Below are 15,906 nucleotides of genomic sequence, written 5' to 3'. Positions count from 1 at the left end.
AGGCAAGTTCATAATTTTTAAGTTTAAACTTTTTTTAATTCTTAAAAAATTTAACGATAAAATCACCAGTAGGTGATTTTATCGTTAAATTAACGTACCTATAACATATGAAATATGTACATAAGGGCTTAGGTTTTACCTATTTAATATTTATACCTAATTGTAAGAATAAATAGGATATGCGGGTTACCTTGCGAGATGACAAGTTACATATTTTTGCATTTACATATCACTACTATATAATATGCAACCTTTAATCGATTATATTAATCATTGTCGATTGGTAACCTTATACCTTTTCAATTAATGGCTTTTTATGTACCTACATTGTATGTATGCGTTACTTTATATGTAACTAGATTTCCGCCCACGGCTTCGCCCGCGTTTGCAAAGGAAAACCCGCATAGTTCCCGTTCCCATGGGATTTCCGGGATAAAAACTATCCTATGTGTTAATCCAAGTTACCCTCTATATGTGTGCTAAATTTCATTGTAATCGGTTCAGTAGTTTTTACGTGAAAGAGTAACAAACATCCATACATCCTTACAAACTTTCACCTTTATAATATATATAATAATATAATATATATTAGATATGTTATTATCTGTCTTTCTATTTTTTCATCGCATAATTACTTAGGTACCAATTCTTTAACATGACAAAAATATTCAATCTCAACAAATACACCTTCATTTAGAGCAAAGCAACATATAAAATATTTTTGTTTTTACTTTACAAACAATGAATATTTTACAGGGCCAAAAAAATCTAAAAGGCATTACAATAAAACCACAATAAAATCAAATACTGGTTGAAAATTATTTATCAAATATGTTAAAAGGTTTTAAATTACAAATTTCAAGATAAGAGTAGGCATTTAAAATTTAAATATTCATATTATGCCCAAAATTACACGAAGGTATTCTAAAAATGAATTAAAGAATATAATAATAAACTCGATCAGACCTAAAAAGAAATCAATCAGAAATAACCGGTATTCATTAGTAACACTTCAACTACAAAAATGTGTTCGATAGAAAAATCTAAGTGTGACCAAATAATCTAGAAATAGAAGATAAAAAGTTTCGTACAATACAAGTGACTACCGTACTTCTAAGAATACCTGAATCACAGTGGTTATAACAACATACCTATTTCCTTTTTTCAATTCCAAAAAATCTCTATCACCCACTTTAAACGTTATCTTTAGACAATCAGTCACGATATTATTAATACTGAGGAAAAATGTATTTGTTGCAACTTGCAGTGCAAGAAGTGATTGACCGTAGGTCACATGCTAATAAGGCAACTCATTTTATGTAATTAAATATTTATGTTTGTACATTTAATGCATATAGCTGGATATGAAAATAGAAAGGAGAAAAAAAATTGTAACATAAGTAACTCTTAAACAATTACTTGTCTTTGTTATTATACATGAAGAAAAAAAAGATTTACCTTTTCCGGATATTATTTAGAAACCATCATTTCGAGGCCCAATTTAAAATAGAAGGGCATATGTGATTGAATTCCTTAATCTGAATTCCTTTGGGTGTTGTGTAACTTGGGACAGATATTACATACCTGTTTCCCTAATCTCTGAATAAAAAAATAAGCGGAATGTACCTAGTTCTTTTGGTACCTTTCGTTAAAAAAATCTTTAACAAGCAAAGTTCAAAGCATTATTTAATTTCCTATAATCAAATATAATTAAATAAATAAAACCAATTTTTTATTGGAGCAGAAAGCTCCTGTTTTTTGTAGTGTGTTTCTGAACCCAACAGTGAAAAAATATTCCAATTAGAAGGTATGTTGATTAAGTGCTTTCGTATTATATACCTGCCTTAGAACAAGACTTCCTAGCATTTAACTAGCGTGAAATATCTCAGATTCTTTTACCAAATAAAGTACGTTTATAGCTACAAATCCCAAATCGCACAATTTTTATTTGTCACCAAATCAAATGCCAGTCACACACGCAACAACGTCGCAGCGATAAATCATAGAATTCTCAAGGATTTTCCGCCGTCTTCCGTAATTTAACGATGTTAATCTCACATGGATAGACGATAAGAAGTTATATTTTTAATGGCGAAATGGAACGGCTATAGTTAAGTAGGAAATGTATTTTTATCTAGATCGACAATTATTAGATAAGATGTCTGTTTATAACTAGGTAGGTAATATGTATATATATTTTTGAGTTGGTTCGATTTTTTATTTTTGTCTATAAAAAGTTAAAATAGATGTATGTAATATTTCGGAGGTGTGTCGAAAATACATTTAATAATTCAATTGAATACAACACATTAAAATGCGAATGAGTTTAATTTTGAAATCAAGAAGCGTTTCGAATTATTCATTGTAACATTATACGAGTAAATTGTATCTAGACAGAATATTTTTACAGATAAATTATTTAATCCATTAGGTACGTTAAGATTATGTAATATAATCCTTATAAATGCCAGTCATTTTCGTATCGTCTTTATTTAATTACAAGTAGTTTCCTCATTCATTTCAAATAATACCGCAATGTTTTTGTACTGTCACAATTACCGTCCCAAAATAAACTGCTCACAATTTGCAATGAGAAACCAAAACACTATGACGTCACTACTAGTCATTGCTCACTAGAAACGTCTTCAAAACTTACATTTACTTTTAGAATCACATCCTAATACATGTTTACAAACAAAACATATCGAATCGAATTAGCCAAGTTACCGTACAAGGGTGTACGGCCTATCCGCGTGCACCCTGTATAGTCATGGCATGTGTTCCGCGGCGCCGGCGACCTTGCATCGATCCTTATAGGTTATAGGCTAGATGTGAATCAGTGTGGCACTCTTACTTTTCGAGCTTAATCTTTTGTAGCACTTAATTTACAATTTACCTGTATTTTAAAAGAGCGTGGTTATGAGGTCGTTTCAGAAACTAATCGTAATGAAAACAAAATCAAACATTTATATCTCAAAGATTGTTGGCTGAATGTTCATTAATTAATTATATAAAATCGTACCGACTTAAATCGTTCGATCTGGACCGATCTACCAGGAACTCGGAGTAATTTAATTTCAATTTTATACAGCCTACCTAGGCTTTTCATCGGGGGAAATGTTTTAAAAGAACGACCGGTATCATAACACTAAATATTATCTAATTAAAACTCACCAAGCATGGCGAATTCATAACGGTTAGACATTTTCAGCATCCCCATGAACAATCGTTAAAATTATAATTACCAACAATTTGTTCACGCCAACTTACCTGTAACAAAAAAGAAATAAACGATTAAACTTATCTTTTTATCAATAAAATAATATTCTTTACATACTTACCTGAAACATGCAACGATGTAAAGCTAGTATGACTAACTGTACCCAGTGAATTATTTAAACATTGAAGAGCTAAGCGAACGCTTTCTAGGTCAGCTGGCAATTTTGCGTGATTTATTCAGTCAGAAGAAAATATGTACTATCTAACTTACTATTCAATTCAGAGGTTCATTTTTAATCTACACCTACTAATATTTTAAAAAGGAATGGTCTTTATTTTTGTTTTGAACAAATAAAACGCGATATTATTATAACAAGTTAAAGTACACAGAATATTATTTATGAATGTTTGGTTTTTGTCACGCTAATACAATTGAAAGTTCAATTGTTTTAATCTATTTATGAGTTATTAAGAAAGACCTAGAATTAACTACACGCAAGTGAAGCAGCTTAACTATAATATACCTAATTGTTTAATTATCGTCGAAATCCAAAATTAAATAGGTAATGTGTCTGTATAAACTATGTATAAAATCCCAAAAACATACACCTTAACATTTGTGCGATTCATCACTGCCCATTGTTCACTAATTAGTTAAGTGCCATGACCCACGAATTTAACACGTTGTTAAATAGATCAAGTTTAATTATGAAGCGAAACTGGCACTCATTAAAAGTGCTTTTAATAAAAATGGATAAATCATAAATATGTATATAAGCAACGTATAACACATAAATTTTAATATTTTCAATAACAATGTTATGCTCGTTTCGCGCAAACAAAGCCAATGGAAAAATAAAAACTTTTGTAATGACAACTCTGTATTCATACAATAATCGTTGTATCGCGAAACAATATCGAATCTTCGGGATCTGTCAACATTTTAAATGAAATTATGAAAACATCACATTTAAAAATTACACAATATATTTCAAGGTTAATTGGAACAAACATCAACTTGAAAAAAAAACGTTAATTCTCGGATCAGCTAGCAACAAGGTAGGTACCTACTTATTGTTCTATTATAGCTCTTACTTCTTAGCCAACGAATGCGTATTGCTGATTCTCTATAAGGCAACAGAATCAAACAGGTCGGTCGACTCGTTTTCCGGCTGCTGTAATAAACATGGCCATTAAATAAATGGCACATGCATGGTCAACTTATGCGAAACGGCCGATTACGTAGGTCAAGATTAAGGTTTCGAAAAATTGTTAAAAGCATTAAGTTTGGAATTCGAGAGTACTAATCCTGGAATGCAAAGATTAGAAATCGAATCTACAAAGTTACAAACCTATGTTTACAATATTATATTCTCGTAGAATTCGCCGCCTAATTCATACTTAGACATTTTACGTTCGATACGTTTTAATGTAATTATTCCACACTAGATACATAATATAATTTAAGAAGTCAGATAATTGAACCTGACCTTTGTAGAAAAAAAGTCTCAACTAAAATATTAAGTAGACATTGCGGATTCTGTAAGCGATAACGAAATTCGTCGACCTTTCAGTTCCTACTTTTGCAATTTAGCACTTTACAGTCTAACTAGCTGCTCCGCGCGGTATCACGCCCGTGGCTCCACTCCTGTTGGTCGTAGCGTGATGATATATAGCCTATAACCTTCCTCGATAAATGGGCTATCTAACACCGAAATAATTTTTCAAATCGGACCAGTAGTTCCCGAGATTAGCGCGTTCAAACAAACAAACTCTTCAGCTTTATAATATTAGTAAAGATTAAGCGGCTAGCTCGGTTATAAAAGCCAAATTCTAGAACAGAAAGCGACCGGAACATGGTTTAGAAATCTGCCGGTAGACAAAATGATATGCTCGTTTATTTTACAATCTGTGACCGAGTGTCACACTTTTGTGTACCCCGTTTCTAGATTTTCATCAACTTTCACTGTCACTGTGACAAATGGCTAAATTTGGTTAACAGAAAAATATTTCCATCTAGGTAACTGGAATTGTAAAAATGTGCACTATTTAGTTCAAATTTTATTTGATTTTTCTACAAATGTTGCGTTAGAGTTGTCGTTTTCATATTACATATACTTAGAAATTTCTAGTAGGTACCAACTTATTTACACACGGAAAATTTCGTAAAAATCTCGATGTATTCATAATTTTCATTGTTATCGCCATAAATATGTACATATTCGCCTAGTAAAGAATTATACATATTTTAAAAACCAGTTCAATTTGTAAGTCATCATTAATTTGTTTACAACACATTTTAATATAGAAACGTCGAGAAGATAAATTGAAATCAAACTCAATAAACATTATTGTTTATTTTAGCCCCATTGGATATGTCGTCATCTTAATATATATAAATCTCGTGTCACAATGTTTGTCCTCAATGGACTCCTAAACCACTTACCCGATTATAATAAAATTCGCACACCATGTGCAGTTCGATCCAACTTGAGAGATATTTATAAAAAAATAGGGTAAAAACGTGATCGGACAGGAAGTTTTAAATGTTACTATATATATTATGTGGTATTCTACGACAAGAATGACTCACATCATCTAACAAATAAAGCACTTAAACTATAATTTTTCACACACAATAACCCACTGTTGCTAATTTGAATTTATAAAGAGATCATTGCACCTGTAAAAAAATCGCCCAACAAGGTCATCCTCTTTTTGAATGGATTAAACTCAATTTGGTAAGAGGAAGTTAAAATATACTGGGAGTTTTTATTGCGTAATATAATGAAAGCTCTTTAGTAATTATTTTAATCAATAGCAACATTTTATCATAAAAATAATAATTAAAAAATTGCATTTGCATCGCTGTCTAAATAGTTGAGGATTGCAATTTAATTCAATACATTGTGAAATAGCATATTTTTATCCGATTACCAAAAATAGACGGATACGAATACCTACCCATGAATGTGAACCGATAAGTCTCTCTTCTTTTAATATCATGGAATTAAATGTACCTAACCTTAAATATTATACAGTAGCACCTCGTTAAGTCGAACCTCGATAAGTCAAAAACCTCCAAATCTCGAAAAAATGTCTTGTTCCCTTCCCTTCAAACCCGAAAACCTCTATTACTTGAAATTTTGTCCCTCTGTTAGTCGAAATAATCACCGAGTCCCTCCAAGCCATTTTGGTACATATTTTCACTCTATAACTCGAAAAATCAAATTTGACCTCTGTATCTCGAACATAGCAACGTTTTATTTTACAACCAGTACACTATTGTTTCTTAGAAAACATTTTAGGAGTATACGATAATTAATTTATGACTCACGAAACACGTGTTTGCGTTAAGTATCTGATGACGAAATTATCGATTCAGTAGCTCAGAAAACCGATACTAATGATTAAGATGACATAGAAGACGTGAATAGTACATGCGCTCCATGGGTTTCCATCAAAGAGGCAAGAACCGTATTGAATACCTTACGAAATTTTATAAAGCAAACCAGTATCTTTGAAAAAGAAGAATTTTCTGCTCTTTATAGATTATAAAATGCTAGAGAACAACCAAATTATCTAAAGCAAAAAAAATACTGACTTTTTTAATGCCATTTTTTTTATTTTAAAATGATTTGAAATAATGTTGATTTATAATAAATAAAAACATGTTTGTGACCTCTGCAAGTTGAATTTTAATTTATTTTACCTCTGTAACTCAAAATTGATAAGAATAAACCTCAAACTCTTTATGTCGAATCAAAATCCGCCTAAGTCGAAATCCTCCATAAGTTGAAAACTCTGTAACTCGAATTTTTTGGCGTCTCCCTTGATATTCGACTTATAGAGGTGCTACTGTAATAATTTTGATTATGCAACAAACAATGCAATAACATAACAATGCAATTTTTTTTTAAATAAATTAATTTAGATGGTAAAAAATAAACAAAGAATGCAGCTAAAAAAAAGTTACAACCTGCAAATTACACATTGCCAAAATTTCAAACCGTTTCCAAAAGCTATATTTTAAAGCTTTTTCAAGTAGCTTTTTGTAAAGACTCAATTTGAATACTTCATTACACAGAAAAAGTGGCACAGTTATTACAGTTTCCGTTAAAAAATCGTATTCCCATAGCCTGTAAATTGGTAATGGCCTCTTTAAGAGATTTAACCTATTTTAGAACAATTTATACCTACTGTATTTAAAATGAATTTTCATTTCAATGAATGAAATTCTTCATTTGCATAATAACTCTAACTATACGATGTATTAATTATTAGCGGTTGTAATTGTTTACCTAATTTTAGTTAAAATGTTTCAAATATTATTAAACTAGCGGTCCGCCCCGGCTTCGCCCGTGGTACATATTTACGTTTTCTCTACATAAAAACCATCCTCGTACTTCAAGGAATATAATAAAAAAAGAATTATCGAAATCGGTTCAGCCGTTCTCGAGTTATGCGCTTACCAACACATTTTGCGATTCATTTTTATATATAAGATTTAAATTCTTAGTATTTTTACGTCAAGTTCAGTGTCATTAATCTTATCTGTCTTGTGTTGTTGTTAACGTGGTTTTAACGTGTGTGTTTCCGTCTTGATTTCTGTAAATAAATGTTTATGTCAATGTCAATTGTCAATCCAAAGCAACATAATTTAATACTTCTGGAAAATGCGAATGAAAAGTCGAAAATCTTCATGACAAAACGGTTAAATTGATTTTAATGCTAGACATTTTAAGTAAAGGGGAATCGCGCATTATGTATTGGTACTTGAAATGAAGTACATAAGTTAATTCTATAATAATGCTTATTATTGAAATATTAATATTAATAAGCTTGCTGCTAGCTCATAATGTATTATTTAAATTTATTTTCAAGATTTAATTGAAGCTTAGCTCACAGCCGAACGAATGTAATTCAACAGTAATTGTATACCTGGCCTGGATTCTCAATAGGTAATTTTAAACGCATAGCAACAGTTCCACTGATTCAGAAGTTATGCACGCCTGCACTCATGAGATATTCTGTTACACATCACGGTAAAAACTGTACCTATAGCGAGCGTAGAAAATACTAGAACATCGTACTACATATATTGCTTACAAGCTATAATTTCATCATTTTATCGCTCAATGCTTCGTGTTCATTAAGTAAAAAATATATTAAATAATTGTTCAGAATATGTTAAACAAATTCATGTAAAATCCAATGCAACAAAAACTCTCTACTTATCTAAAGTGCTTTAAAGTATTAAGTTACTTTAATGTACGCCAAAAAAAGTTAAATTAAATCTTAGAATCTGCGAAGCTAAAATGCATTTATTATTCACATTAAAATGATAAATTTTAAATTGAAAAAAAAAAGACAGCACCCATATCTATATTAAATAGTAAATACAAATACGTACAATTACAAAGCTGAAGAGTTTGTTTATTCGCTAATCTCGATTGAAAAATTATTTAACTGTTAGATAGTCCATTTCTCGAGGAAAGCTATAAGGATAGGCTAAATGTATATCATCACGCTAAGACCAATAGGAGTGGAGCAATGCGATTAAAACAACGGGGCACAGCAAGTATTAAATAACAGTCGTCAGTAACGAGTACCCAAAATTTGCCAATTTTAAGCTACGCAGTCGTTTATCTTTGTAGGTACTTTTTGCCTTTTTGTTACTGTTACCAACCCATTGCACCTGCCGTGACCGCAAGCGGATGTCAGGTGGGTTCACAACACTTCCATTTGCTGTGGTTTATACTTTATTTACGAGTAGCAATCTTAATCTTAATCTTAATACTATTATAAAGGCGAAAGTTTGTAAGGATGTATGGATGTATGGATGTATGGATGTTTGTTACTCTTTCACGTAAAAACTACTGAACCGATTACAATGAAATTTAGCACACATATAGAGGGTCACTTGGATTATCACATAGGATAGGTTTTATCCCGGAAATCCCACGGGAACGGGAACTATGCGGGTTTTCCTTTGAAAACGCGGGCGAAGCCGCGGGCGGAAATCTAGTATCATATAAATAACAAGCATAAAACAAAACAGTTCATATGTAGGATTAACGGTTACACAACTTCTGGATACATTTACAGTTTGGCTTACAGTTAAAGGTTCAATAGATGAACCTATGAACATTGACATCATAGCATCAAATAAGTTATAAGGAACATAGCGAATGGTAAACCCACGTCTTTTAGTTAGTATCTCTACATACTTGTAACACATTAACCTTGTATTTACAATAGGCATAAAGATAAACTATATTTGTTTAAGAAGTAAATCACCTAATAATATATCTAGGGGCCATTCATTAATTGCCTGACCTTAATGCATCTGTAATGTTACCCGGATTTATAAGTGAATAAAAAACGAGAAGCATAATAAAGAAGCTTTTAAAATTAATTTAATAACTGTATGTATTTGGGAAATACCTACCGATGTTCAGGTATATCGCAATTCGCATACATAAGGAAAAACTAATCGTTAGCATACTCATACCGCGCAGACCTCTTAATTCAATATTCGTATTAAGATTTAAGAGATTGTACAAAAACTTCTCAAAATACAAACAATTTTTTTATTCTAATCTTGCAAATAAATGTAATTTGAATTTGAATTTTTATTATTATTTCTATGAAATTATTATGTTTTTTATTTTATTTTATTTCCTACCATTCATCACATTAATTTTTTGCGTGAGGAAGCATTAGTGTGCGTCCACACTGAATGCGCTGTGGCGGCGGCCTAGGCGGGCGCGACGAGCGGGCGCTCGCGGTGGCCACACCGACGCGCGAGCTCAAGTAGCGGTTCGAGTTCGACGTTTTTCGGGTGTTGCAAACTTTGGACGATTTGCTATTTTTACTTAACATTCCGATTTTGAGATGAGATCATTATAGAAGTTGTACACGAAATAAATAAAACAGAGGAATAACGGGTGAATCTTATATGAAGAATTGAGATTATACCCTACAAAATTACTGTGGTGTATATATGTCACGGCTAAAGGTAGGTGAGAACATAAACTTAAGATTAGCCGGCTAAACTTAGGTTTATTTTCGACGAGGTGTTAATGTTAGTTTGTTCTATCTTTAGCCGGCTAAACTTAAGTGTAACCGCAGGCCCGTGGCTAAAAATGTCGGGGTGGGTAGATTTGGTTAGCGCCGGGCCGGTGGAGGGCCTGAGGGGCCCGCACAGTGCCAGAAAACACTCGCCCTGTTCCTTACATGTATTATAGTAACCAAATCTACCCACCCCGACTCAGGGCAGAAAGCTGGTGGCTAGGTTAGGTTAGGTTAGAACTCTTAAGACCCGCACGAGCCGAGCGAGCGCAGCGAGCGTGCTGCGGCAGCAGCCGGCGAAGTGCCAGAAAACACTCGCCCTGTTCCTTACATGTATTATAGTAACCAAATCTACCCACCCCGACATTTTTAGCCACGGGCCTGCGGTTACACTTAAGTTTAGCCGGCTAAAGATAGAACAAACTAACATTAACACCTCGTCGAAAATAAACCTAAGTTTAGCCGGCTAATCTTAAGTTTATGTTCTCACCTACCTTTAGCCGTAACATATATAAGTGTTTTAGATTGAATCGCACTTATAAATAAGGAAGTTTCACTTCAACAATTAAGTATTTACCGCTATTTTACGAAAAACAATAAAGGATATAATATAAGAAGTCGAGCGACAAGACCGAACTGGTTTGATACCCCCGCCGTCCGCGCATTGGGTCGCTTGCTGACTAGGCCCGTAGTGTGGCCAGAACGCGCGGATAGGAGAGTTTGAAAACTACGCGCGCTGGCTCGCTCATTACCGTCGCACTAGGCTTCCGCCATAGTCATTTCAATGTGGACGCAAAGGCGCGTTTCATACGTTTGATATTTCGCGCCCGCCGTCGCAACCGCGCTAGGCTCGCAGTGTGGACCTGCACTTATTTGTTTTATGCATTGTTTTGATAATTGTATGTTATAATAAAAATTATAATTATAGCTCTGTACGTCATACATTGAGTAATTTCTCAATATTAAGGGTAAGCCAAAACCCTAATTCTTACAAAAACCACAATATTTTACACACAATTGCAAATAACAACAATATCTTTTACACTTTTCGAATGTACAAATTATGTAAGGACATTTCCCAACAAGCCTGCAAATGGTATTTGAGCAACGAATACATAATTGTATTTCAAAAGAATAAGTAAATCGGGCGGTAACAGTTTTGTAACGGTAAAGTTAACAGCTCTTTGAGACAATATGGCCGTTGCAACATGGCTATTGATCATATTGTTGAATGCTAGTTGCATCTTCATGCCGTGGTTTTACAATAATAATTATAGGTGCAATTATTAATGAAACAAAAAATCCTTAGAGTGTACGTACACATTTAAACTTTAAAATAAAATGTTCTTAAAATATACGTAATTAGTTAATTAACTCATATAGGTACATATATCTAAAATTCTTAAACTTGATTTCATCACTACAAGCTTTAATTTAATTCATTTTAAGGCACATTATTAATAAAAGATGTCAAAAGGAAAGAATGCGTGAAATACATGATAATATGTTAAATATGCGAATTATTTCACGAATATATTGAAAGTCGAATTAAAGGTATTTTTCTTTTTTATTTTACATAATCGCTTTGCTTATTATATTCCAATATCCAACAAAACATTTAGGTAAGTAGGTACAGTTTACTGAACAACCAATTAAACCATCAAGTTGTATTAACAACATTGTAACAACGACTTATACTGTGTGATAATAGATCACAACATGTGATACAATTTTCATTCATCATATACCTATAGTGTAATATTACTTAAAATATTCGATCAGATTTAGGCAAAGAAATTCTGACAGGACATACCTATTCTGCAGTTTTTTAAACTATCCTAAATACTTTCAAAAGGCTGGTCGGTCTATATACCCATACGAAATTCATAATTATCTAGTACAAAAACCTTGTATTTGCAACCAGTCGCAACAGTTAACTCATTCGTATCCAATTAGGATCGCTAACTGAACCGTAAATGTGCAAGTTAAATGACCGCGCAGTGACCGGTGTCGATGTTATAATGAAAAATGTTTCAGTTTCAAAAAACACGCTTTATTAAAATGAAATTATTGTATTATCACCGATGTTTGATAAGTGTACAAAGTTTGAATTACATCTATCCAAAATCTATCCGTTTAATAATTTATAGGATCGAAATCGAGTCTAAAGGGAGCCAATTACATACAAACTTACAAACATAAAGGTGATGCTAGATACATAGAAGTAAATTATAATATACTGTAATAATGTAACCTATATACCTAATACATATTGTAGAAAGTATTGTATTCGTAGATTAAGGTCAAGAAACATACCTACTCTTCAGCTTTAAATATTAAATAATAATATAATGATACATATTATTAGTATAGAAGTGAAGTTAATTTATAATTTGAAACTTCAATATTTAATCATATTATCGTAGATCGATATGTGTGCATACAACATTGTTGACCGCCATATAATAATTATATAATATATATATACGTAGTTAATACTATGTCCTTCATGTTATTAATTGCATATTGTCATAAATTTTCCGTCACTCAACGTCGTGTTCGCTTTCCCCTTTCTTACCGATGAAATGGATTGGAAAATGTACTTATCACTCGAAAGATTTCTGCTTTAATGGAATTACCAATATGATATATTATATTGTTTTGATTCCTATATATATATACCTACTTTTCCACTGGTTGACCTATTTCGCATCCGCATACGAAATCCCAATTCTGAAGTTAATTTTGTCTCCATTTCACGCATTATTAATTATTATTCGAAACTTGCCTTCCTTAATTCTTTTTTTAAATGAAAATGTGTATTAATCGTAAACGACGCAATGTAATATGTACATACAAAAAATTTAAAATATAACATTTATTTATTTACTAGGTTTACTAAAAACCTTGACACGTTGCGTGTGTACCGTTATTACACGTATAAATAATGATCGAAAGTTGACATTAGTACATACGTAATTTTATTTGATTAATTCTTGTGCATTACCCAAAAACGGGGAAATCGAATTGATCGATGTACTATGATTATTGCGCCTAGTGGACTTAAAAATTTGCATAAAAATACAATTTAAATGAGCCGTACAACATACAATATTAATAAAAATAACATTAATTAAGTGGCATTTGTTTCAAGTAACTTCATTATAAAACACATCATACAAGTGGTAATTTAGGTCATAAACATTTAAAACGCGTACAATTTAAAAATAAATCGTGTTTATCAAAAGCCTGAGGCATTGATAACTACAAATCGAAGAGTATTAAAATTTTTGAATAGTAACACCTGATAATAATTTAATGGTACATTTAAAAACATCGTAAACACCGAGAACAAGGAAACAGCCCAATAAACAACAAAAACATCCATTATGTTTCGACTTCGTTTTTGACTTGGCAAAAAGTCAAGACCGATGATATGTACAAAGAAGAGAAGAAGTGTTTTTAGCAAACAAAGCCTATACATATAGGAACGGTAAAACGATAAAAAAACGCGCGTCTCGCAGGAACTGAGTCATTCGTACGAGTCAAAATAAGAAAATCGCATATGTTTGGTCTAATTCCGTGAGCCTCATGTGTACAGAGACTTCCGTGTATTTACTGAGCCAGCTGATGACTACAATATTGGTACGCTTTGTTTTTGTAACAGTGTACTCACGTTTTACGCACAAAATTTATTCATGGGAAATGAGTTATAAAAAAATTTATGAAAATTATTTTATTTAAGTAATAGCCTGACGAAATAAATTTAAATATACAAATTACAAATATTAATTTTATGAATACATCATTCAACATTATTCTCGTTGATATCGTGATCAACACTAAATTCAAACCACAAACGAGCCAAAACGTTACAAATTGGCGTACGCAAAAACAGCGCTTATCGAACACAATTTGGGTTACCAATGTGCCTTCGGCCCAGATAACGTAATCAACATTGCCGAAACATTCATTACCACATCAAACATTACCTACATAAAATTGCATGTATATAAATAGCATTTAATATTCTTACCATGCTCTTAATAGGATTTGTGCGAGGCATTAGCATAAAATATGTATGTACTTACATAGGGAAGTTGAATGCATTCATAATAAACAATGTATACATAATCCTATAAATAATGCAATGTTTAAATATTTATTATCTGAACAATTTATGAGTACAATCTTAAAACAAACAAGTTGTATGCATTGAATTAAGAAATTCTCCATATTTCTCTACCTACAATAATACACTGTTTTACTTTACTTACCCCTCAGCTATTAAAACTAAGAGAAAATTAAATACTTTATGTTTATTAATAGGTAATCAAATACTGGCTATACATCATATTCCCTGAATTCACGACGATAATACTCTGATATAATAAAAATCTGCCACTAACTAATTGCAATGTTTCTTGCAAATATTAAAATCAATGATTAGCATCACATTTTAAGACAGATCATTTTATAAACTACACTACATGCAACATAATAATAAGCACATAAATGCAAGTTTAAATCAGACATCCTGAACATCTGCATCAAGTAAGCATATGTTTTATTTTAGGTTCAAAGAGTGATGCAGTTACCAACTCAATAATGCTTACTTTAGAGTAAGTATTGATATATTAGGATTAGCCTAAAGTGCTATTATATTCAACATGATAGGTGTTGTTTTAGTTCATTTTATGTAAAATATTAAGTTGAGTTTTATTATTCATAACAAATTTCTACATCTTGTAATTTCAATGTGTAAGTGTATCGTTTATTTAACATTTTACATGTACACATTATTAATTCATTTATTAACATAGTTTTGCAAAGCAAGTTACTTGAGTTAACTTGCATGTTTGTGTTAAAAAATTGATATACTTTAATGACGCTATGTTTTATTCTTGTTGTGCATAAAAGATGTATTCTCAAAAAAAAATATAACATAAAAAATACCTTTATTTAAATTTAAAAATAATTACTGGTATGACTGTTTACTTATTATAAGTAGTACATCATATGTACATAACATCTTCTGATTCTAAGGAACTTTAAAAATAATATAATATAATTAATTATTGATTAAATTTTGAACAGACCGGAAAACATATTAGTACCATTTTACAACTTGTGTAAAAGTGTTTGAGGATGCGCTCTACCAAAATATACTATATATTTTATACTTTATTTATTTGTTATGAGAATAAGTTATATTATTGTACAGTATGAGGTATAATATTGCTTGCTGAAGCAGTGGCAGACATAAATTATCTTTATTGAAAGATAACATTAATCCGTCAGTCCTCGGATCACAGACACAATAGAAAATCTATTGTGTCTCGGCCCGATCGGGCCGCTCGGTGGTCAATGGGTTAATCAGCAAAACAAATTTAAATCATTTATTTATCCAAGGAATTGAGAACAGTGGAAATTCCATTCAACATAATTTGATAATAAGATTTCACTTGGGCCAAAGTGCACTGGTCGCCCACACAAAGTCAGTACAAAGTATTGAATCAGGTCATTGCACCACCACTTTCATTTAAAATGTTAAAAATTATTTAATACAATGTCAATGCACCCATTTATTTTAAAAATAAAAATGTATTCTTT

At 31.7% G+C, this 15,906-nt stretch overlaps 1 protein-coding gene across 1 annotated transcript in view; it reads right to left on the bottom strand.

Annotated features, from left to right (window-relative positions):
- LOC149900292 (protein fem-1 homolog CG6966) overlaps positions 1–15,906 on the bottom strand; it is an 80,304-nt gene that overhangs the window by 63,315 nt on the left and 1,083 nt on the right. The gene's annotated exons all lie outside the window — the stretch shown is intronic.

Source organism: Colias eurytheme, chromosome 19 (assembly GCF_061535395.1).
Source record: "Colias eurytheme isolate Ceu_HAF_F1 chromosome 19, ilColEury1 Martin Lab GWU primary, whole genome shotgun sequence".
NCBI lineage: Eukaryota > Metazoa > Arthropoda > Insecta > Lepidoptera > Pieridae > Colias > Colias eurytheme.
Note: the sequence above shows the minus strand (reverse complement) of the source record. Positions and strands in the feature narration are given on the sequence as shown.